This window comes from Narcine bancroftii, chromosome 13 (genome assembly GCF_036971445.1).
Source record: "Narcine bancroftii isolate sNarBan1 chromosome 13, sNarBan1.hap1, whole genome shotgun sequence".
Taxonomy (NCBI): Eukaryota; Metazoa; Chordata; class Chondrichthyes; order Torpediniformes; family Narcinidae; genus Narcine; species Narcine bancroftii.
In genome coordinates, this window is record NC_091481.1 from 27296223 (window position 1) to 27322953 (window position 26731).

The window sequence follows — 26731 nt, forward strand, 5'->3', positions numbered from 1 at the left end:
CAGGGGGCAGCTTCTTCCCCACTCCCATCAGATTTCTGGACAGACACTAGAGACACTACTTTGTTTCCTATTATTTACGCACTTATTTATTTTGTTAATGTAATTTTATAGCAATAATTGCTCTGTAATTCTGCCGTAATACAACAAATTTCATGACATGTTCATGACAATAAATTCACTTTCTGATACTAAACGTTTGGATTGGACAAAGAGAAAAATGCCATTAGTTCTCAGGGTGAGCATTTATTTGCAATAAGAAATGGGAGAAGGCAACTGAGGCAGCCACTTTCTGCCTACACTCTTTAAAAATAACTCAATTGCATTTGAATATAGCAATTGCAACATCATATCCCCAGACACCAACACTACCATGCCTTGTCTTACCTCTCTCATTTATCATTCTAAGGTCTACAACTTATTCTCACAAGAACAGAAAAGAGGTTTATGAACTTCATGTAGATATTTGTTCACTTTGCTGGCAATGGCTGAAGAGCTAGCAAGTTGTGAAATGTGAATGCCAGGCTCACAGCATTGCTAAGTGTCTGTGACCACAGTTTGAGTTCTGAAGGACAGAATCTGTGATATCACTGTGCTGCCACAGGCAGTTTAAGGGCAGTGATGCAATTCCTGAGATTTAAAAAATGACTTTCTGTGCTTGATCATGAGTGAACGTCCATTAAACATCTTGAAGCTTGACTTCCGCTATTGACTATGACAGGTGGAAACGGGCTTAACAATATGTTAATTTGGCAAAGCAGTGCTCGGTTCCGGTTGTCTGTGGTGGGATAGCACGACCCTTGTCACGTGCCTTCTTGTGATTGCACCTCAGATAGGCAGGGGGCTTGGAAAGATAATTGCAGCTTTCTGTTCCATGTGGAAGCCCAAATAAAATGGTCCGCAAATGAACATTGAGATCTTCACTGGAACTGTACTGTGATCATGGAAATCAGGAGATAAAATAAAACTTGCTCATTACCTGGTTAGAAACAATTTGCAAGGGTTAACTGCACATCTTAATTTATGTGTCTGCTCTCAAAGCCTTTCTAAGTTTTAACTTTGAAGTGTCTTATCCTAAGAATGTTTATTAATACAATATTACAACATTGCTGAGTTTTCTCCCAATCTATACTACGTGTACAGTATATAATCATACTGAACAACTAAAGGAGGGGAGATTTCGCTGTTAGGCTATGTAATTATATTCTGTAGGATTGCTATGCAAATATTTTGTTTCTCTCTACTACTTTAGAGGAAGCAATAATTCATTTGAAATAAGAGGTTAGACAAACATTTTAAATTATATAGCTTTAAATATGATGTTGCAATTTTATAGCTTTAACTGGTGTGTATTAAATTGAATGTTGATATGGATTTCTGATTCAAGTTCCAATGGTATTTGCTTGAGGATGCTTATAAATTATTACTGATGTATTTCTTTGTATTGGCATTCTCTTGCTCTGTTCTGTACTGTTTAAGTAGTTTCTGCACCTGCTAATCTATTCCTAAAAAAAAATTGGGTTTTGAAGGGTCTATTTAACCTGAATCAATTGAACCCTGCGGATAGAGAAATCAAAGCAATAGCAGGTGTTAATGTCTCTGGAAATTGGATTATGAAGTGTGAAGGAAGCCATTTTATTTTCACTTGAATAAAATGCATGTTTATGATCATTACTAGGTAAATTTGTGCCATCCTATGCCATAGGCGCACTGTGGTTAATAAGGGATTGCTTAAGGTGGGAAAAAAAGTTGGGAACTACTGATTTATGCTAAAGGAACTCTCCACTGACATCAAGAGACTTGAATGGGCAGTTGACAGCAGGCTGCTCAAATACTTCCCAAAGTTTACCTAGTATGTTTGAGCTGTGAGAGACAGCTTGTTACAACACTTCATTGCTGAGATGATTCAATGGGTGCTTGAGTACACTTTTCACAGAAATCGATCATTACAGGCTTCAGGACTGAAGTGCTAGTTGATGAAGATGTGGTCAAACAATAATCATGGCTTTTATTAGCAGAAACTCATGATACAATATTGAAAGACAATAGGTGCATATACAGTTATACCCAAGGGGAGTGTCCTTAACAGTAGAGATAATGCACAGCCAATGTTAGTACAGCAAGGCTCGCCAGAGGGGAGACAGGCAGCTTGGCAGACATTTACCTCAGTCTCTCCCCGGCAGAAGAAGGGTTAAAATCAAAAGGACAGCTGCTAGGAAAGACTGAAGCAAGTGATACATGGATACCATGTTTGGCATTGAGAATACTTTAACAGCCAAAATACACCAGTATCTAGCAAGCAATCGAAATATAATGAGATGTTTTATGAATATGTCAGCCTATTAGGTTGTTTACAAATTCTGGTGCTTCTTCTCAAAACAGGTGGCTCCTTTGCAACCTTGGGAACTGGTACAGTTCCTGGGCCTGTAGTGTGGGAAGGACTGTCTTCTGGACCCACTCCAGAATCGCCAGCATGAGACAGTGGAGCTTCAGCATGGCCATCTGAAAGCTTACTAGGGGTCACAGGTTGGGGTGGGGGGTGGGGGGGGTGAGTCCAATCTCTCAGGATCACTCAGTAGTGTGAGGATGGGGCGAACCAGGCGAGGCCAGATCTCTTAGGGGTACAGTGTCAGTACTCCCGTCTGGGAATTTAACATGAGCGTAGTTGGGGTTATTATGCAATAGCTGAACTGGTTGGACTACGGGGTCTGTTTTATGTGCCCGAGCGTGGCTCTTCAGCAGCACGGTTCCAGGCTCAGATAAACAGGCTGGCAAGTTCATCACAGTTCCTGATTTCCTAGGAGAAGCAAACATATGTTCATGAGGTGTTTGATTTGTTGCAGTACACAATAATGACTGAATAGAATGTAGTGCCTCAGGCAGCATCTCCTGCCACTGGGTAACAGGGTAACCATGTGTTTTTAAAGCAAGATTAACAGTCTTCCAGACTGTAGCATTAGCCCTTTTGACCTGCCCATTGCCCTGCGGGTTGTAGCTTGTGGTACAGCTAGTGGAAATCCCCTTCTGTAGCAGGTCTCGCCGCAGTTCAGCGCTCAAGAATGCTGAGCCCCTTTCGGTATTAATGTAATTGGGAAAACCAAAATTGCTGAAAATTCTGTCAAGTGTTTAATGACAGACGCTGACGAGACGTCAGGGCAGGGTATCGCAAAGGGAAACCTGGAATATTCATCAATTACAGTAAGGAAATATACATTTTTGTTGTTGGAAGGTAACAGCCCTTTAAAATCTAAGCCAATCCTCTCAAAAGGTCAGGTTGTCTTGATGAGAGTGGCCTCCAGAGCTTTGAAGTATTGTGGTTTGCATTCTGTGCAAACGGAACAGCTTTTAGTCAGTTTCCTGACTTCTTCCAGAAAGTAAGTAAGGTCGTTAGCCCTTATGTAGTGGAAGAACCTCGTGACTCCTGGGTGGCACAGTCTGGTATGGATTACTTTTAGCCCCTCCAGCTGAGCACCAGAAGCAGATCGTGTCAATGTGCCAGAGGGATCATTTAACCTGCCCGGTCTGTACTTGATCTCATAATTATAAGTTGAGAGTTCTATTCGCCAGCGTGCCATCTTATCGTTATTGATTTTACTTTTGTGTTTAGTACTGAACATGTAGGCTACAGAGTTCTGATTGGTAACAAGAGTAAATTTTCTGCCGGCTAGAAAGTGTCTCCAGTAACGAACAGCTTCAATAATAGCCTGGGCTTCTTTTTCAAGGGCAGGATGTTTAAGTTCAGGTCCGCATAATGTGCGGGAGAAGAATGCCACAGGTCTGCCCTTTTGCTTATTAAGGGTTCCTACCAAGGCACAATCTGAGGCATCAGTTTCCACTTGGAATGGGACATCCTCGTCAATGGACGAGAGTGCAGCTTTGGCAATATCAGCTTTAATTCTCTCGAAAGCCTTCAAGGCCATTGGAGAGAGCGGAAAAGATTTAGTGTCAAACAGAGGGGGTGCTTTCGTGGTGTAGTCCCGAACCCATTTGCAGTAATAGGAAAAGAATCCTATACACCTTTTAAGGGCTTTTGCTGAGTCTCGGGGTGGTAACTTCTTAAGGTAACTTCTTTCTGGGTCGAGGCGGATTTTGCCCTTGCGGACAATGTAGCCCAAAATGGGTAGCTTTGTCGCGTTGAACACACATTAACCCTCGTTAAATGTAAGGTTGAGTTCTTTAGCTGTTGCTAAAAATTTCTTTAAGTTGTTGTCATGCTCAGCCTGCGTTTTCCCACAGAGAGTGACATTATCCAGATAGGGAAATGTACCCTGTAACTCATACATCCTAACAATCTTATCCATTTCCCTCTGAAACACGGACACACCATTAGTGACCCCAAAAGGTACCCTTTTAAACTAGTATAACCCCCCCATCAGCCTCAAAAGCCGTATAGGGCCGTTCCCTTTTCTTAATGGGGATTTGGTGATAAGCTGCTTTGAGATCAATAGTGGAGTACACTTCGTATTGTGGTATCTGATTAATCATTTCATTGATGCTTGGCAGGGTGTAGGCATCCAGGTTAGCGTAAAAGTTGATTGTCTGGCTGTAGTCAATAGCCAGTTGTCTCTTAGTGTGATTTTTCATGACTACCACTTGGGCCCGACACGGACTCTGGGTCTCTGCTTTGATAAACTCACGATCCTCTTTGCTGTAAGAATGGCTCTTAGTGGCAATCGGCTGACACTCAGGGGATAAATCACTGAAAAGGGAAGGAACTTTGATCTTTAATGTGGACAGACCGCAGTAACTAGCACGGAGGGTGGTAAGTGTGGGTAGTAGCCCATCGAAATTTAACACTATACTGTTCATCTGAGATTGAATATTTAACCCCAGTAACACAGGGGCACAGAGCTCTGGCATAATAAAGAGCCACTCATCAGCAAGGCAATGTCCCTGCAAATTTAAAGTAATTTTACACTTGTCCTGTACAGTTTTTGTAAGTTCACTACAAGCCATCGATATCTTTCGGTTCGCTGGATATCTCCACAAATTTAAGGCTCTGGCAACTTTCTTGTGGATGTAGCTGTCAGTACTCCCCGAGTCTATTAGACAATGAAGAGTCTCACCATTCGCCTCCCCCTTCATAGTCAACCGTTCCAGTCTGTAACATCCCCCAAGCTTTACAGTCAATTGAGCTACCATAGGGGATCTCACACTCACTGTCACTTGAAGTCGATTCAGCCTACTCATCTGAAGACAATCATAGCAAGTAAGTGGGGAGGTTTTGGGACTTGAGGCGGATGGAAAACGCTTGTCATTGGCAATGAAGATATACCAAAATTTTTCGGAGACATCACATTGTAACTTGAGCTATCTGAAGAGCAAAGTCTTCACAGGCTTAAACTTAGCAACGAGATATATAACTCTCTGCAGGATGACTCTTCCTGCACTTTCACGTCTGGACTGTGTTCTCTGATTAGGGTGATGGTAGCTCTTAATTTCGTGACCACTGGATCTCACAAACAGTAAAAAAAAATGATGGCAGTGCTGCCAGAGCTGTCATCATGGCAGAGTTGCTGCTGGTGTGGACTCGGAGAGTAGCAACTGGAGACACAGTCAAACTGCCCGGTCCTAATTCCAGTAGCTCCGAACATGTTTAAAATGGCCCATTAAACAAGCCAGTGGTGTTTTTAATCGTAATACTGCAACCACAGGGTCTGTGTCTAAGATAGCAGCGCCTGTGATTGGCAGTGTCCATGAGGGGTTGCAGACTCCAGGGGAGTAGCAGGCTGGAAATGGAACTCCAGGTGAAGAAGAAGCAGAGGAGACGACCCTACAGGATGGTGACCAGGGCAGCAGGCCAGCAAGGGGCTCAGCGGCTGCAGGACCCACACAGGCTGCAGGCTGCAACTGGGGGCCTGCATACTGCGGGCAAGAAGGGATCCCGAAGGGTCTCGTGGGCTAAAGGCTTCCTGGTTGGGTCGGAGCTTTGGATCAGGAGCTTAGGATGCCAATGGATTGAATGAGAGTCTGCGGGAGCACTGGAGGCAAATCCATGGACGCTCTTTCTCTCTTACTGTAAGGTGCACTAATGGTGACTCTTTGCCTGCCTTACGGCAGGTGAAAGGAAATTTCGTGTAATACTGTACAGTATTACATTTTCTGTTTCGTTACACAACAATAAAGGAAGCTTGAATCTTGAATAGCTGGTTTATGTTTATCAATCTGGTACTTACCATGGCTTCAGAGAAATAAATTAGGCCCTCATTTCACAAAATCTCTTTTGATCTCAGTGAGGAGAAAGTGGCTCCCTATTTGTCAGCACTGTTGATTGCCATGAGCAGAGGTAGCTACTGATTCTTGATGGTGCTACATCACCCACAATTCCTTCATTCTGAGGTTATTCATGCTGCTGAACCCAGCACTGTCCTGAAGGATGACGGATCACGGGGAACAAAGTTTTCTCTGTCATTTCCTAGATGCTGACAGCAGCCTGGGTTCCAACCACAGCAGCTGACACCCATGCAAATATCAGGATGAAGGTGGTGAACCCCACTGCTCTCTTCGATACAAGGTCTCACTACCTTCCTCAGGCCAAAATATGCCCATCTGTTGTAGAGGCCTTATCACAGTAAGATGCATGTTGGAAGTACTTTGCAAAGTGGAAATGACAGCAATGTTACCTGGAACCTGAAGTCCATGAGACAGAGCTTGAAGACAATTAGGAGAATGCCCCTGGTCAATTTCAGCAATTTTGCCTCCCAACTTGAAGATAAAAAAGGGATTCCCTTCTCTTAAGAAGCCACAACATCAAAGTTCCGACTGCAATCCAGGTGAATTCTCTCAGCACTGTTACAATTACCACCAAGAACTGTGCATTATGTACCAGCTGGGGGAGCCCAAGCTCATATATAGCCTTGCAGGTACATCTGCATTGTTTATGACACATCAATAAAGTGTCTTAATTGATGGGCAGCATGGTTGGCGTAGTGGTTAGCACAATGCCTTTAGAGTGCCTGCAATCGGGACTGGGGTTCGAATCCCATGCTGTCTGTAAGGAGTTAGTTCATTTTGTCTGTGTGAGTTTTCCCTGGGGGGGTACCGTTTCCTCCCACCATTCGAAACATACCGGGGGTGTGTATGGTTAATTGGGTGCATTTGGGCCACATGGACTCGTGGGCTGAAATGGCCTGTTGCTGTGCTGTTAGACAAAATTTAAATTGAAGCATCCCTGTTCCAATGACCAAAAAGTCTCATCTCACTTAACAAACTCTAACCTCAAAATTCAAAGTTCAGATTTATTATCAGAGTACACACACATCCTAAGAATCTTTTTCCTCTGGGTGTCTCAATGTCACCAAAACCTCCACATATACATTTTCACTCCGAATGAAGCTTGGGAATTCAACCTGATCCTGACTGGAATAAACCTCTGAATTATCCCCTAAATATGAATTCTGGGAGGGAAGTAAGGTGCAGAATGAGGTTTACGGATGGTAGAAGAAGCTGTGGTGTTGGGAAGTTGTGGATTGACTGTGTCTTTGGGCTGAACGCCAACAACATTTCTGGTGGTCTGGAGCTCATTTTGACAGAGCTTGCAAAGACATGCTATTTATTGCCATGTTGTATGCTTCAGGATGAATTTTCACCTTTGGAGACCATTCAAGCCATCTCTCCCCCACCCCTGGCAGGGTTCTCAGATTTTGCATGTATCTCAGCACATCTATGAGCCTGCTTATGAATTGTGGAGCCCATCTCACCTTCTCTCTCTCTCTGTGGCAGCCAAAGTGTGTGTTGTTATGTGGCTGTCTTGAGGATGTTAAATTTGAGAGCTGATACCTTTCCCTGACTGCTGCACCCCAATGTATCTGCAGCAGGTCCCATTTTAGCACATAATTCTTGACAGTAAAAGCACCCAAAAGTGCTGCATAATTTCTTTTTGCTGAATTTTCCATATTTTTGTGGGGTGGGGGGGGGGGGGACACCCTGATTTTGTGTTACTATAGCAAAAGAACAATTGCCTGGTACTTTGTTCCTGGGTCCATACTGAATTTCATAAATTCCACATTTATTTCATGATCAACTGTAAAAAGACATTTCTCCTGTTTGTAAACTATAAACAAGATTGAAACTCCCAGACATACAGAACACTTGGTCTTAAAAAAAGAAGACAGGGCCTGAGAAGGCTTGTTAATCCCTCAGTTCATGGTGGCCCAACAAATATTTTTCCTAAGGGCTCACTATCAGGAAACCCAATGTCTAAGGTTTCCAGCATTAACAATCAGTCTTTCACATGGCTGGGTCTATTTACGGTAATAGGCCCGTGTGTGTGTGTGTGTGTGTGTGTGTGTTGTGTGTGTGTGTGTGTGTGTGTGTGTAGCAGTGGGGGGGGAGGGGTGTATGCAGGGGATGGTGATGTTTGAAACTGGGGAGTGGTTACCAGTACTATTGAGGGCAGTGAAAGTAACTATAATGAAATTGGATCTATAATGAAATTGGTAAAAATGTCCCATAGCCAAATGATGGGCAGATTAGACCATTGTACTGATGATGCTAACATTAAGTATGAAAGATAGGGAAATTGGGATTGTAATGTCAGGTGGTAGACAGGGGTTGCCAGATACTGGTTGTTTATTTTGTTACAGAATGCCAGTTCAAGAGATAGAAAAGGAGTAAACAGTGAATGAGTTCTGGGAGGGAGTTGAGTAGGTGACTGTAATTTTTGAGAAACTTGACATTTTTAAAGCAGTATATAATACTAAAACTGATGCAATTTTCATTTTAAAAATGTTCTTAGATAGTATTTGGAGGATTCTTGCACAGTTTTACAATGGAATTAATGTATGCAAATTAACTTTAGAAGCAATGTGATATAGTTTTAGCTTTTGATCAAAGCATGTATAGTTCCAACTTTGTTAGAGGTGCCTGACTTTATAACATTCAAAGGAATTGTCCTAATTCATTTTGGAAGCAGCATCATAAAGTTAACTTTGAAAACAACCAATACAATTTTAACTTCAGAAATAGTATGTACAAATTTCATTTTGGAAGTAATTAGATTTCAGATTTATTGTCAGATTACATACATGGCATCTCATGGCAAAACCTGAGATTCTTTTTCCTGCTGGCGAGACAGAATTAACCCTTATTAGTAGTGCAAAAAAAACTGTGCACAACATGCACATGTAAACAAATAACAGTTAATGACATGTAAACAAACTGACTGCAATAGAGAGAGAATAAATAAAATCAATGAAGTTCAAAAATAAGATTCCTTAAAAATGAGTCCCTGATTGAGTTTGTTGTTGAGGAGTCTGATGGTGGAGGGGTAGCAGCTATTCCTGAATCTGGTGATGAGAGTCTTGTGACACCGATACCTCTTTCCTGATGGTAGCAGCGAGAACAGAACATGTGCTGGGTGGTGTGAATCCTTGATGATTGCTGCTGCTCTCCATCGGCAGCGTTCCTTGTAGATGTTCTCGATGGTGGGGAGGGTTTTGCCTGTGATCCCCTGGGATGTGTCCACTACCTTTTGAAGAGCTTTGCACTCAGGGGTTTTTGAGGTCTCTATATTAGACTGTGATGCAGCTGTTCAGCACACTTTCCTCCACACATCTGTAGAAATTTGCCAGGGTTTCTGATGACATTCCAAACTTCCTGAGGAAGTAGAGCCGCTGACATGCTTTTGTCATGATGCCATTAATGTGTTGAGTCCAGGAAAGATCCTCTGAGATAATGACTCCCAAGAACTTAAATTTGCTCACCTTCTCCACCTATGATCCCCCCAATAATCACTGGATCGTATTTCTCTAGTTTTCCCTTCCTGAAGTCAACAATCAACTCCTTGGTTTTGGTGAGATTAAGTGCAAGGTTGTTGTTGGTGCACCAGTCAGTCAAGTTTTCAATCTCCCTCTTGAATGCTCACTCCACTTTTTTTAATACAAACCACTACTGTGGTATCATCAGTAAATTTGTAAAATGTGATGTTGTCGTACCGAGCCACATATTTATAGGTATAAAATGAGTTGAGCTGGGGCTGTGGTGCTCCTTATACTGATGGAGTTTGTGGAGGAGATCTTCTTACATCCTCACTGATTGTGGTCTGGAGGTGAGGAAATCTAGGATCCCATTACCCTCCAGGTCTTGGAGTTTGTGGATCAGTTTTGAGGAGATGATTGTGCTAAATGCTGAGCTGTAGTTGATAATGCATCTCTGCTGTTCAAGTGTACCAGGGATTTTCATAGAGCCAGTGAGATGGCTACAATAGGCGAACTGGAATGGATATATGCCACTGCTCAGATAGGAGCTTCAACACCAGCCTTTCAAAACAGTTAATCACTGTTGATGTAAGCGCTACTGGTCGATAGTCATTAAGGCAGGTTACTACACTCTTCTTTGGCACCGGTGTGATTGACGCCTGTTTGAAACAGGCGGGTACCATGCACTGCTGGAGTGACGTGTTGAAGATATCTGTGAATACGTTGGTAAGTTGGTCAGCACAGATTTTTAACACCTAGCTGGCCATGGTTTCAATTTTAGAAAGAAGGAGCACTGGTTAACTTTAGGAGTGAGTACTCTTTGATTGTAGAAAGATTGTTAGCTCTGGGAAAAGTACATTCTATTTTAACTAAGCTGAAAATAATTTTACTAATCTTGCATTTGTAAAAAGAAAAAAATGATCAAGGGTCTCTCATTCAGAAAAGGGTCATAAAACCGATTTTAACTCATTCTCCCTTTGGGACACATTATCACTGGGAGGATAGAATCAATCTAGAAACAAAATAATTAACTTCCAATTGACCAAAGTCTCTTGATTATCAGATGAAAAAAATAATAGTCTCTGTACAGTGTTCCAATATTGTTTCAAATATATTGGAAAAAAAAGCACCAGAGTGCAAAATTTGAAAAAGTTGAATTGAGAGTGTGTGTGTGTGTGTGTGTGTGTGTGTGTGTGTGTGTGTGTGTGTGTGTGTGTGTGTGTGTGTGTGTGTGTGTGTGTGTGTGTGTGTGTGTGTGTGTGTGTGTAGGAATATTTATTTTCTGTATTGCACAGTCAGTTTGTTCGCACTTTTTTCTTTGTTTACATTTTTCTCTTTTATAAGCATTTCTTTTCTTGAATACAACCTTTGGACTGCCACTAAGTAGAAATTCTTCCTGGCCCAGAGGAAAAAGAATCTCAGGGTTGTATGTGATGTCATGTATGTACTCTGACAATAAATCTAAACTTTGAACTTTACATCTGCATTCAAGACATAAGTGTAAAAAATAAAGGACCAGAAAGACACTACTGTCTATGGTCCAGAGAGTTTATTCAGAGAATGGAAAACATTATTAACTGGAAATACAATGTATTGCCCTACACAACTTAAAAATTCTTGGCCTGGAGAATTAACAATTAAAATCTAAATCTGAATGAATTCTTCGGAGCATTAGGTTACAGGCTGTGTTTCACATGTCCTTGCAAGATGAGACTGAGGGAGAAATCCATGTTCACAAGTTGTACGTTTCAGAGATCAGTCTAAAAGACTACACGATGACCTCCTTGGTGAAGAGTTTGGATTAATTACCCCTTATGAATCATGATTACGTGTTTTCTAAACATCTGAAGTTAAGCAAATAATAAGAATGAATGAAACATTTATTTCCATTTATATATATTTTTAAAAATATAAAGCAGTTTGCTGTAATAAAGCATTCTGTGGACTGACATATTTTCTGAAAGTGTCAAATGATATTCTGTTAGAAAATCTCCAGGGAATGTGTCACATGGCATGGCACAAATAAAAATATAGCAATCTATAAATGACTGGCACCGCAATTTCAATCTTGTTCCATATATAAAGTCTCTTCCTGTGTGAATTTGTTTTGGTAAGGAAAAGCTCTTTGCCAAAATAAAGATTATGTTTATATTCAGGACAGTTGCTTAGGACTGGTACACATTGTTACTATGGCACAATTTAGTGGAGAATCTAAAAGCAGAGTTAACTAGCAGTGAGCGAAGGCTAAATGATCCTGTTCCACTTTTCTGTTATCTTTACATATGGATGTGAATGCCCATGTAGACAACTGCCTCTTTAGGATGATCTATTGATATTTTGTTATCATTCACTTTTAATTAATGCTTGTCTAATTTTTAAACACTTCACTTGTGGATATGCTTAGTGTTAAAATTTCCACTATTTGATTATGAAGGGACCAACATTTCAAGGGCAAAGGTAAACAGAGAGGATGCTGGGTATTGAAAATAAATGAATAGTTCTGGCATTGTGTGAGGAGGGTTAACATTTTAGGTGAATGACCATTCTTCAACCTGGAAATCTGCTGCTGCCAAAATCAACAGATCCCAAAGAGTCTTCAATTCATGTTGGCAGTTGTCACCATGGTAACTGGAGAACAAGCGTGACTTAGGAGAAAACTTTTAACAGGTCATTTTTAAAGCTTATTCATGCGACTTTGTAACAAGGTTTTATTTATTTATTAGTAGTCAGGGATGCGACTGTCACTGGTGAGGATAGCTTTTGGTGTCCAAAGCTTACTGCCCTTGACAAGGCGACTCTGAGCAAGGTTTCTTGAAGGAAAGGTTTCGAGGAAAGGCACTTCTACAGTATACTTCAGAATACATTTCAGAGCTCAGGAAAGTGTCTGTTTTGGGCATGTGAACAATGTGGCTGCCTAATGTTTCCAACTGAGAGGAAGTGGGGCCTTGGTGTTGAGGATGTTGCAATGGGAGAGAAGATCAGATCAGTTAGTATTTATGGTCATGTAATAAAACAGTAATGCAATATTACACAAAATTCCCTTTCGTCTGCCATAAGGCAGATAAAGATTTTCCATTAGCATAGCCCAGTCAGAGAAAGAGAACCAAAAGAGAGTCCCTTCAGTGGCCAGGACCCTTCGGGTGCCCTTTTGCCCTCAGCTCCCTCTTGAATCCCGGTTCAAATACCGGGTTTTTGTAAGTCAGTCTCCAGCAGCCCACAGCCTGGTGTGAGTCCTTGGAGCCTGCAGCCTATGTGTGTTCCTTGATGCCAACTCACCAACAGCTCATCGCCTTGCTGCTCTGCTACTGTGGTCACCATCCTTAGATTTATCTTGACTGCTTCTCCTTCTCAATGTGGGGGTGGGGTGTTGATCCTGTTAGTGGTGCCCCTGCGCCAGTCCCCCGCTCCCTGGTAGTCTGCAACCCCTCAAGGTTGCTACTGAACACAGGCGCCACCACCTTGGGCCCAGATCCAGCGATTGCAAGATTTGATAGGCCATTTCAAGTCTATACAGAGCAGTCAGCAGTAGGCCTGGATGGTAGGAGTCTTCCGGGGGGCACTGTATCTTCAATTTCCCCCCTCTCCCCAGTCCTGTGTGAAACTGTCACACCAGTGACAGCTCTGCCATTACAACAACTTTGGCAGTGCTGTCGTTATTTTTTTTGATGACTTTGGGTCACTTTCCTTCCAGCAAATTCAGGATTTTGTAGAGTCAGCATTTGTGATACTTTTCCAGATCCTTAGGATGCCTGCTGTAGATAGTCCATGTCTCAGAAAGTCAGAGGTCATTGCTGTCCAGCAGATCATGTGTTTTTTGTAATTGTCTGAGTCCTCGATTCTCAGATACTTTCTGATGAAAGGCTCTGTTGCCTCATTGAAGGGGGTGGTGAATTTCATAAATACCTGCCTTTGCCAGCTGTTGGTTCCTGAAAGCTGGGTTGTTGCCTGGTCGTGCAGCTTATACTTTCCAATGCTTTTATTCATTTCTTGATGTAACCCCATTGGTTAGCTTCTGTGATGGTGGGGATGTCAGAGAAATCTGAGACAGATCATTTTTTCGTACTCCTGGATGAATATGGTACTAATGCTTCAGTGTTTTGTCTTTTGTGTTCACGTTTGGCCTTGTTGTTGAGGATGGGAATTTTCTTAGACCTGTCTCCTCTTGTGAACTGCTCCATTATCAACTGTTCTTCTTTACTAAATGTGGCAGAATGCAGGACTTCCACCTAATTCATTGGTACAGTGGTCACTTCTGTCAATGTTGCTGTGGTCAAGACACATCTGCCACAGGCTGACTGATAAGGAAGAGGTTTTAATATTGTTGGTTAAGTCACGTCTGCTGCTGACCCTTTCCAGCAGCCCTTACCTTAAGGAATCCACCACTTGGTCAGTGGTTATTTAAAATGATTTAAATTTAGACATACCATACGTTAACAGGCCCTTTTGGCCCATGAGACCGTGCTAACCGATCACACCGAATTAACCTACCACCCCCATACATTTCAAAGGGTGGGAGGAAACTGGAACTCCCAGGAAAACACACAGACATGGGGTGCACATACAAACTCCTGACAGACAACGATTTGAACCCTGGTCGCTGGCGCTGTAAAATTGTTCCGCTAACCACGATGCTGACTGTCCCACCCCTATACTAACCATGCAGTCCAATGTCAAATCTTCATGACGGACTTGAAGATCCCCATCCAGACTACATTCTGTACTCTTGCTACTGTCAGTGTTTTCTCTAGGCATAATTAAAAATGAAGGGATACTGAATCACTTGGTAGGTAGAATGTAGGTGGTAATCAGGAAGAGGCCTGCTTATCCATTGTGATCTGATGCTGTGAGACTTCATGGGATCTGGAGTCAATATTGAATACTTCCACTTCTACATCACTGTAGCAATGTTTGTGATGGATTTGATCTGTTTGATAGGTTTGTTCTGTTGGACGGGATACACCAAGGAATTGTAATGAAAATGTATGATGCATTATTGGTCGGGTGTGATATTGTGACATCAAGCTATTGCTTGACTCTGTCAGACAGCTGTTAGACACTGGTTCCATGATATTTATAAAGAGGATTTTCACAGTGGGTGTATTGAAACAAGGGGTATATTTAAGGTGATAGGAAGACGTTTTCAAGGTGATTTGAAGGAAACATTTTTCTGATTTAGTGTGTAAAAGTAGATGACACATTTTTTTTGTTTGTTTTTCCCTTGTGTGAAGACGTTGTTTTATGGTTTTATTGTATTGTATATGTTTAATTTTTATTGGTTTTGGAAGGGAGAGGGAGGGAAGGGGGAAAAAGGAGGAAAATGTCACTGTGTATATTTAATGAGAAATGTGGTTATATATTTTGGTTGATATGGTTCATAGTGTGAAAAATATATTTTTTTTAAAAAGGAAACATTTTTCTTCATAGAGAATAGTTATTTATCTGCAACTTAATGCTAGAGTTGGTGGAATCAGATACAGCCATTTCATTTTAGAGTCGTTCAGATAGACCCTTGAAAAGGCATGACAAACTTGGATAAGGATTTAATGCAGGTAAATGGAACAGTGTTTAAAGAACATTATGGACATGATGGGTCAAATAGCTCATTTCTGTACTCTACAACTCTATGGCCAGGTTGTCAGCGCTTTACTATGCCTGAATTTGATACCTATAATGATGTCTATCCTGTCTTATCCTCCCTTGGGCATCGTGATATAACTGAGAGACTTGCAAATCTATTTCAGAAGGCAGTTAAGAGTTAAAGACATTGCTGTAGTTCAGGAGTTGCACATAAGCAAGACCAAATAAGGATGATAGATTTCTTCCTTTGAAGGACATGATGAACCAGCTGTGTTTCTATGACAATCTTGTATTTTTGTGGTCAATTTTACTAAGATTAATTTATTTGATTACATTGCCTATAATTTCCAGATGGGCATCCATTGAAAGTCCCAGTGTTTATGCATTTTGAAATGCATTTTTCATGAAATTTGGTTCTATCTCAAATGAATGGCATCTGTGAGCTTGCATCAGCTCTGACCTCTTATAGGTTCATGGAGTCATGCAATACTGAAATAAATCCGCACTAGCCAACAACTGCCCATTCACATTTTATTCTCCCAACCTCCTTATCTGCTCCCCCCAGATTGTTTTACTCAAAGGACAATGTACATTGACCAATTAATCTACCAACTCACAGGTCTTTTGGATGTGAGAGGAAAAAGAACACCCACATAGTCACTGGAAGAATGTGAAACTCCACACAGATAGCATTCAACATCAGGTTGGAGGTGCCTGGTGTTGTTTGGCAGAGTTTCTGCTAACTATACCACAGTGCTGTTCTTACTTCTGCAGAGATACTCCAGAAGGCTGTAGTGGAATTACTGGGGCACAGTCAATATAGAGTGGTGAGGACATCTCAAATCTTTCAGGCCGTCCTGCTGCAAATTGAGTCAGGATTATAGAAATTGGAAATCAGAGAGTACTTGGGAAATAAATTTTTGTACACTAAATAAAGGTGAATGCTTGAAATACTCAGCAGAGTGAAACATGAAAGTCTGCAGGCACTGTGATTGTAGTAAAAATACACAGAACTGCTGGAGGAACTCAGTCGATCTTGCAGCGTCTGAGAGAGATAAAGGTATATTGCCCAAGCCCTTCTTCAAGAAAGAAGCAAAGGACAGGAATGCTCAGAATGAAGAATTCTCACCTCTCATCATATCCAATTAACACTTCTTGTTGACCCAGATTCCTCCCCCAGCCAGGTCAGTCTTTAGTCTGAACATTCTTTTTCTTTGCTTATTCCTTGAAGAAGGTCTCAGGCCCGAAATATCAGTAATATATCTTTACCTCCAAAGGATTCTGCAAGGCTGGTGGAAATCTCCAGCATTTCTGTGTGTTTGAAATACTCAGCAGTCAGCTCATATCTGAGGCGAAAGAAATAGAGGAGAATGATGTTTCTTTGTAGACCTGAAATTATCATTCTGTTTTCCTCTCTGGACATTTTAAAAACACAGGATTTGGACCAACACTCACAGTCTTTCTCTAAGTACCATGAGAAGGTGCTGGTCTCGATTTAATGAGTGGTACTGGTATCATTGTATTGTTGGGTCACTTCAAACGACATTTTAGAGTTAATCACAAGGTGGATTTGTATAGACTAGTTATATACACACATGTAGGGATGGCCAATATCTTTCTCTGAAAGTCATTAATGAGCCAGATGATTCTTTACAACAATCAAGTAGGGTTTCTAACCATTATTTCTTAGACCACCTGCTGTTAGGGCTGATAAATACTGGGCTTGCCAGCAATGTTGAGATCTTTAAAAAAAAGTGAATAAATTAAAACAAATCTACATTTCCTTCTGTCATTGGACAGCTTTGAACTTCCAAATTTTAAATTACTTTTCCTCAAATATTTTGATTATGAGATGAAAACAGACACTGTGATAATGAAAATGCGTAATTAAAAGTCTTGTTTTAATTCTCCTTTGACCCAACTTGATATAATTTAAATTTGCCTAGAGGGGCTAAAGTAGGCACCTGGGGTTTATAGCAATTAAACTCAGAAAAAGAGTAAATTCTGTGGAGCAGCGTACATGGTGGAAGATGTGGAGCGTGTTGGCTGAAATGATAGGTTCTTTAGGAAGACTCAGGGATTGAGGGAGAAGCGCATTCTTTAGGGATTTGGCCTTTTGGAGGGAGTTCCAGGGTGGAGGAATGCCCTGTTCTGGCAGTAAGGTAAGTGACAGGGATTGAGGGAGAAGCACATTCTTTAGGGATTTGGCCTTTTGGAGGGTGTTCCAGGGTGGAGGAATGCCCTGTTCTGGCAGTAAGGTATGTGTCCCAGCTGTTTTCCCATCCTATCCTGCTCTGGTGATGCTGCTTTGCCTGCCTTTATCATTTCATTTTCCTTTCAATTCAAAAGGGTCCCCTAAACCACATTCAGAACCGAAACAGGCCATTTGGCCCACTACATCAACACAGATCATCAGCCCACCATTTACGCTCACCCCATTTCATTCCCATTACCTCCCCACACCCATTTCTCAATTCTACCTACAGGAATAGCAAACACCAGGGAACATCTGTACAAAGTGAAGGGAGGGAAGTTTAGGGGAGACAGTACGGTGCCTGGAATGCCTTGCCAGGGATGGTGGTGGAGGCTGAAACATTACAGACCTTTAGGCAGGGACATGGATGGAAGAAAAATAAAGGCTTACGAGGTAGGAAGGGTTTAGTACTTTTTTTTAAGGAATGTGTGTTTCGGCAAAACATCGAGGGCTAAAGGGTATGTACTGTGCTGTAGAGTTCTATGTTCCATTTCTCCCCTATAAGTTGACAGAAATATGTATGTTTATCACGTTCACTGCTTGAACATCATAAAATTAGTGTTTTCACATAAATTAAAACAACTTAGCCAACTACTGCTCAATTGAATATTTCGTTGAACTAAATACAAAGTGTGAGAAACAGAAGTACCTTCACAGAATTTGCTCGAGACAAAAATTGAGAACAAAGAACATTTATTATACAACAATGCAAAGTTGGGTGCTTCCCCTTACCCTGGGAATACACACAAACACTGGGGCTCACCCAACTTTTATACAGTTGATTTCAGTATAGAAATACCCTCCCCCTTACATCCTTCTGCCTCCTGGATGAGTTTGGCATTAGGCAATCCTGTCTGCCTACGTGCTGTTTCTGTGAACTTGGAGGACCAGGGGGTATCCTGTCGGTGTCCCATCATGTCATTGTCCTTATTCACAAACCTGCCTTTGTTCTAATTCACACCTTCCCGACTCTCAGGGCTACAACCTTCTTATATGCAGAACTTGCTAATTCTGTCTAAGGCTAGAAGACCCTTATCTTATCCAAACTAACTTTACCTTCCTACATTCTATTATCTATTATCTATCCTTATCTTATTCATAAGGCTAGAAGACCCTTACCTTATTCAGACTAACTCTACTTCCTACATTCTTATCCTATTCATACTGGCTTTATTCATTACACATTTCCTCATCTTCATATTTTTATATTAGTTTTACTCATCTCTCACACAAAGCAATCACTTTTCTGTAAGATGAGATTTTGAAAGAAGCAGGGAAAAAAAGCAAGTTAATTTAGAGGGAGTGATGTGCTTTGGTGACACTGCCATTTTATAGAGCACGAGGCCTTGTGGGTGCACGGGGTCTGACTGTAAAGGTTCATGCTGACTCTAGCACAAACTTAGTTTTGAAAATTAAGGTTTTTCTAATCCCTCAGATATACTGTCAATAGTAATTAAAACCTGATCAACAATGTAGGGCAAGAAGTAGGGTTTCCATTCAAAGAGATGAGTGAGCTGGGCAAAGGCGCAGTGAACATGGAACCTGGTGGCGTTCTTTTCCTTTGCTGCTCTTTTTGTTTCCTGCCACAGCTGCTAATCCCCTTCTGGGCCTCTAGCTCCTTGTTCAGGCATCTGCTCTGACTGTGGCCTCTGGATTCTGCTGCCCTTGAGAAAGGCACTCTGCAGTCTTTCAGGTCTTTTTTTACAGAGACCTTTCTGCCTATTTAAGAATGAGTATAATTGGTCAAGACTGGGATACATTTTGAGTATAATTGTCCCTCTGGAATTGATCTACATCTATCACTAAAGCACAATGGAGTTCCTCTCTGAGGGATGTAATATTCACCCACACTTTCAGATATGAACTGAGATTCACACAAAACAGTCCCAGCACTATCACCATTGCTGGGCGTCCACTGGAAAGAAGTTGGTGAATAAAACACTGCAGATGCTAGGAATCTTAAAAAAAAAACATTTTAGAAGGGAGCAAAGAGGCGGCCTGTGACAGCATGGAGGCTGCACTAGTGGAAGTCAACCAGCTGAGCTGTCAGAGATGGGTTATATGTAAGTCAACGCCCAGAGGAAATTGACTGAATTCTGCCTCGGAGCAGAAGGCACTAATAATACATTTATCAACTGTTCCTTAACCCAAATGAGAAACAAATTATTAGATTAATCTATGATAACCACATTTAAACTCATATTTGCCAAATTAATCCAAATAAAAATTGATAAAAAGAAAAAAAAAACCTAAAAACTGAATCTAATCTACCCCCTCCCTCTAATCTTGTAAAAGAAAAGGGGAATTATGGATCAGATAGTGACCTCCAGACATCGAACAGAGAATCTCTGGAACATTCATTATCTTTTGGGTACAAAGTTTTTTATTACTGCAACTGACACAGTAATCTTAGTGTTTGAAAACTTTGGATCATCATAATGTATTCCCCGTAAACAGGTACTTTATAAATGCAAGTTGTTCTTGGTGTATCTCGAGCCAGTGACCTGAAGGGTCTCAGCTTCAGCTAAGTGGAGAAGTTCCTAATAAATTGGTGCAGTGTCTGTAACAACACAATGTTAAATATATTTATAGTCTGTTATTATTTTTTTGTTCCAGTTTTTTATTATTTTGTGACCTGATATCCACCTCTGTTTCATTTTCAGTCTGTTCGTTGTCTCGTGACAGTCTGTCAGTTTCTTACATCGAACAATTTTGATTAATTAACTATATCCCAAGTGATTTATCAACCATTTCCTTCACAGAGTCTTTTTTTTTGTGTATTTACTTTGGGCAAATTACATGAATGGTTCGATTAGTGTATTTTGGCAAAGAGTACTCTAATTTGTACTGTTGGATTGCGGTATGATATTAAATCCATGCTTCTCTTCTGGGTTACAGGAACAAATGAATTTGTATATTACCCCTTCTGTAGACCAGCTGATCAAATCAACTCCTGCAGCGTGATCCAAGATGAAATAATTAATCCTGAATCAATGTGTCAATGTATGTTGAGAAAAGCCTGCTCTACAAAAGTAGAATTTGAAGATAAAATTACAGGTACATATACACATTGGAAAAATGGATCCCACACGTGCACACACTGTATAACAGTGTTGGGAAAGATATCTAATACAGTTCTGTAGCTAACATTCATGCACCATTTTAACATGTATATGAACAGATTGTGAAGATATTGTTTATTCCTATTCACATTTTAAGAATAATTTCTTTTGATTTTATTTTAATTTTACACAAAATGTGAAGGACATGTACATTAAAAGGAAATAAATTTAACTGTACATAGATGTTCTTACTATCCCAATCATGCAATATGTCTATTACATATCATTTGAACCATCAAAAATACTAGAGCTTTTATTGGGCTGCAATTATTCTAACTAAAATTTAACTTGTGGGGTCTATTATCAATTGTGGACAGTAAATACTGTTCTGATACCGTGGGTTTAATCTTGTGGGTGAATTGTTCAAATATCTATTTTTGTATATATTATATATGTTTTATATCAAATGATTGAGTTTACTAGTGATATATTAATTATAAAATTATAGGGTTTTAGTTACAGATTTCAATTTCTTTGGAAGACATGTTCAGGGTGACAGTGGTAAATGTTTCAGTGAGAAATTCCGTTGCATTTTAACATGCTATGATTTGTTGGTAAAGGACAAATGCATCTTGTTGCAAATTATCAATGCACTTTTGTCAGATCATTGTATCACTGTAATTAAAGGCATCTACCTCAGTTTGATGTATTCACTCACTTTTTTCTTTTATTTATGTGCCAATACATTTTTGACATTATTATGTGTTCTTCTGTGGTAAAAGATTTTGGAAACCTCTCTATTACCTCAATATCCATGCTTCCGGAGCCAGAGGTTACAGAGGTTACTATTGAAGCAGCCAACAACATCTTGGTTATAAAACACAAATCAAAGGGGAGTGGTTTTGATTGCAATATAAGTAATAGGTATATAAAAAATATAGAGAATAGAACAAACTTTTTCTTACAACATTACTAGAAAGTTGGGGAGTCTTGTCACAAGTGGTGATCAATGGTAATTTGATTATAGTATTCAGAGTTGTGCAGGATAATTATTTGAAAATTTTGAAAGAATATGGAAACCATTGTAGAAAATTAGCATACAAGAGGAGCCTAAACTGGCACATGAACGAAGGGCCTACCATCTCAAATTCTGGGTGTAAATGACCAAATAATAATTTTCCATTGCATTCTCTGCATTCATTTTCACCAATTGCCTTTAAAAAAACCACCCAATGCAATTGCTATTCTGAATCTTCTTTAATATGGCTATATTAAACATGCAGATAATAATATCAAAATATCACAATTATATTTGAGGTTGTAATGTGCTATTATGTTTTCAGATGAATAATCTGGGGTTTTGAACAGGTGATTAGGAAATTGGTAAGGAAAATCGTATCCCAGTATGTAGATTTCCAACTTCCATCTCAGTAGATTTTGCATGACTGTCCAATAGTCTGCTTGGCAGGCCTCATCCATTCTAAGGACTAAGCTTCATTTGCATTGAGCCCAAGGGCTGAAGGCAAAATCTGATATCATGGATCAACTTGCTGGACTCAGCCAGAAGAAGGTATGTCTTTTGTGGGTGAAATCTGGGTAAAAAAATGACCTACTCCTTCTAGCCTCATAAAGTAAAATGTATTTTTCCGGCCCACTAATATAGAGTGGAGTGAGTACATTGCACATTCCTTCCAATTTATTCCTAAAATGCTATTAGGGTTAGAATGAAATTAATGTAACCTTGATGGAGACCACAGAATGCCAGTGAGATTGAAATGATAAGTAGATCAACCCCATTTTAAAGGGACATAATACGAGGTCTTAAAATTAAGCCCACAAAGATTTTTTTGAAGAACAATATGCATCCCCTCAAGGTCATTAATGAGTTTCCATCATAGTTTGAAAATAATAATGTTAATTTTTCTTTGTCACAGGCCTTTGTTTGGAGTTACTGACACTTACCGGTTGGCAGGCAATGGATTACCATTGAACACAACTCCGTATTTGCCGATTGTCTGTGGGTTCGGTTTCTCAGAAACCACTCACCTCTTATCTCATCTAAGTCACCATTATTCTTGTGAGAAATGAGACCGTGAGAGGCAATGTAATTGCCATATATGTACTCTTAGGCTGTTTACATAGACTTCAGCTTACAACTTTGCTGAACAAGATGCAGACATAGAAACTTACTTCTCTGTACCAAGCTCTTGGCTCACGCTTGAGTCTTCAAAATTAGCTTCAATTGAACTTTATGTATTGAAAGTATTATAGGTAGTTATGAGGTAGTATCTGAAAGAAAAAAAATAATTTTCTTGTTATAATTCAAATTTTCAAGGATTCAAGTGGCCTTTATAATTCAGTCCCAACCAAGTAACTGATAGAGGTGGAGTTTGATCTCTAGCAGCAATTTACACGTGAACAGTGTGGACCTCATTTAACTCTTTGTGAAATTACTGTAAGGTCTTAAAATAGGAAATCAACCCTTAAAAGAGGAGAGATAGAACAACTTTTTAAAACACTGATGCAACATTACTAAATATTGCTGTAGTTGGTTCTACTCTTTGAAATTGAAGGTAATCTGGCTCCTGCTTCCCAATAATTATGACATTTAAATTGCATTTTTAAAATCAGATTGAAAGAAATGAAAAACTGAATCTTCAGTCATATGAATATATTTATTATAAAATTATTGTTAATCTTTTCTACTACATTAAAATAGAATAATATTGTAATCATTAGTGTTCATTTTATGAATTTGGTTTCTATCACGAGGTTTGAAATATCCATGGGCTTTATTCTTTGCTTTTTCATTAACATGGTTACTCTCTAAGCTTTGGTTCAACAGTAACTGGATAGGAAACATCTTTGAAATAATTCCAATGCAGCAGAGGGAACAGGTGAATAAGATGACTCGAGGAATCCTTCTGAGTTCCTTCTGCCCTTGGAAGAATTGCCTCAGCTCCCAGCACCTCCCTTGACCCTGGCAGTTCATTGTGATTAAATCTGAGATCTTTTAACTTTTAAAGCATGTTATCCCTTTTGTCTCTTTTATGTGACTGATTATGAAAGAATAAATGCAATAAATTCAGATCTCAGCGACGTGCTGCAACAATGGAAAATCAATGGGTGATATACAAAATTGGAAGCTGTCTCAGAGGGACATTTTTTGATCTTCAAATGCAGATTTCTAGTCAATAGATAAGGGGCTGCTTCTGAGAAATAGCTTTGCTTTGTCATGTGGATTACTTTAAAATATCACGATTTGGCAAATACCAATGAAATTGTGGCACGTTTCTTTAATGAAGAGGTCAACTGAACATATTCTATTGTCCATTCTTCAGACGTGTTGTGCAATCCACTTATTTTGAAGAGCACTGGAATCTCTGATCAGACCCCTACTATTCTACTGATGATCAGTAGTTGGTATTCAGTCAAGTCATTAATGAAGCAAACTTTCTGAATTAAAAAATTATTGGCAAAGATTTCTAAAGGTTGGGTCAAGCTTGATCATCTACATGGAATTCTTTTAAGAATGAACAGATTAGATAAATAACAAAAATGGAGTGTACAGCCAAATATTTTAATAATATAGCACAGTAAAAGGCCCTTTGGCTCATAAAAATCCATGCTATCTTCTTCTTCTTTGGCTTGGCTTCGCGGACGAAGATTTATGGAGGGGGTAAAAGTCCAAGTCAGCTGTAGGCTCGTTTGTGGCTGACAAGTCCGATGCGGGACAGGCAGATTACACCCAATTAACCTACCAACACAATATGTTTTGGAGGGTGGTTGGAAACCGGAGCACATTGAAAAAACCCATGCTGATCACAGAGAGAATGTACAAACTCCTTACAGACACCTGTCTTTCACTGGATGTTCTCAGGCAGATAACTACAGAAAAATTATGGACTGGTTTGATGCCAGCTGCATTTTAAAGGTGAATGAAATCAGGAATGGATTCCTGAGATGGGAAGGGTGATTAGTAAAGGGAAGCTGTTGAAATTGAACAAGACCTCACGAACAGTGGAACACTGCATATATTTCAGGACTCTATTGTAGGAGGTATAAAAATATAAATTGAAAGTATGTTCACCAAATAATACAATGAATAAGTTGTTAAAGTTGATGAGAAGAACAATTTTGAGAAAATATCTGGTTAATTGTAGAGATGCCCTAAATGATTCATTTTACGGTAAGCAATGACAGTAATGAGAAAGTGTGCGCTAAATTAATTATAAGAACCATTTCAGGGAATAGTTAAAGAGAGATTTTCTCTGACAGTTGAACTTAATGGGTTAAAATTGATTGTCCTAAAAATAGCCATGGAGATTTTAATCAGAACTTAAGAACAAGGAGCAGGAGTAGACGATTCAGCGCCTCAGTGGTACTCTACCATGCAACTAGGTCACGGTGGATCTTCCAGCTCAATACCATTTTCCTGACCTAGCCCCAAATTCTTAACTTCCTTTAATCAGAGATTGGAATTCACTAACCCAGACATTGTGGAGATTCATCACCATCAGAGTGAAGAATTTTTTTCATTTCAGTCTTCAATGGCCAATCCCTTACTTTGAGGCTATGGTGCCCTAATTACACATTATTCAACTATGGGAAAGATCCTCCCCATATTTATCCTGCAAAGCCCTCCAAGAATTTTGTGTGTTTTTATACAATTTATCATTCTTCTAAACTCCAGAGAATTAAGACCGAAAACCAGGAACCAGTTGGGTTCACTGCCCTAGTTCATAGCTTGTATGTTTGCTACTGTTGATACTGAAACTAAACCTCCACACAGTACTCGAGATAATCTCATTGAGGCTCTATATAATCCTAATAAGAGATCCTCACTGTGGTCTTCAAATCTTGTACCAAAGGCATCACTCCATGTTTCTTTCTAATTAATCACTGCATGTTGATTTTCAGATATATTTCACTGTTTAAAGCATACTCCACGTTTCTATTTTTATCACTAAAGTAGATGACATTGCATTTTTCTACATTGTACTCCATCTGCCCTTTTGCTGCCTGCTCAATTGGCTTCCCCTAACCCAAAACATTGGTTATGTCTTTGCTATATGAAGTACATGGTTTGACCTGCTGAGTTCCTCCAGCAATGTGTTTTTAGTTTGGCCAATAGAATTTCCTGTATCCCCTTGATGCCTGTTTGCCTCATCACCACCATTTGCATTTCCAAGTCAATTTATGTCCTTGGAAAATGTGGAATTATTACAATTGTCTGCCTGTCCCAAACTGTTCATTAGATTATGAGTAGTTGGGGCCCAAACACTGACCCCTGCAGTGCACTGCCTAGTCACCTTTGTTGAACTGACATGGGCTCTTTTCTGTTTGTTAATTAACTCTCATCAGTACTAGTATATTACCCGCAATCTGCTCCAACTTTTATCAGGAACCTTCAGCGAATGATCATAGTTCAGACTATCAGTTCAGTGATTCTGTTTTCCCTTTTCCTTTTCTTAAGTAATGGGTCACATTTGCTTCCCTCCAATCTGCAGGAACCATTTCAGAGCCAATAGAATTTAGGAAGATGGCAACCAAAATTTCATCCATCTCCATTATCACCTCTTTCAAGACTGAGATATCGATCATCAGTTCCTTGGAATCCATCAGTTTTCAGATTTATTTAATGGTATTTCTGTCAGCTTTTTATTTTCACTGTTATTAATTCCTTATTCTGCAATTGTACTGGACCTTGGATTCTCCAATACTTGTGGGAGTTCTTTTGAGTTTTTTTCCAATCAGATGCACATAACGTACAATTTCAATCCATTGTTCCAGAGACTTACATATGCCATACCCTGGCTCTTCTCAGTCATTTCCTTTGTACATCCCTACATAAATTTTTATAGACTACTTCCATTTTCCCGCAGATTTCCAAAGAAATTTGATTTTTTTTCTTATCAATTTCTTAATGATCATTTGTTGAATGCTAAAACACTCCAAGTGCTTTGGCATGGCACTGTTTCTGGCAACTTTATAAACATTTTACAAATATTTAGCGCAATGTTTAATTTCTCCTGAAATTTATGATTGGAATGCTCATCCTGTTATGTCTTTATGCATTAACGAAATCTATATTTGTTGCAAATGATGTATTAGTCATTAAAATGCTTGTCAACTGCCATACC

The 26731-nt window shown here is 39.8% G+C and overlaps 1 protein-coding gene across 2 annotated transcripts in view; it reads left to right on the plus strand.

Annotated features, from left to right (window-relative positions):
* The window catches only part of LOC138748996 (potassium voltage-gated channel subfamily A member 3-like), a 51072-nt gene extending 24877 nt beyond the window's left edge, over positions 1 to 26195 (plus strand). Inside the window, exons 2-3 of one of the 2 annotated variants that reach the window (XM_069909996.1) lie at positions 20425 to 20583; positions 26099 to 26195. The gene's annotated coding sequence lies outside the window, so the exon portion shown is untranslated. Of the gene's footprint in view, positions 1 to 20424; positions 21289 to 26098 lie in introns of those variants that run through there. The other variant, XM_069909995.1, reaches the window with a different exon arrangement.
* Positions 26196 to 26731: the final 536 nt, after the last annotated feature.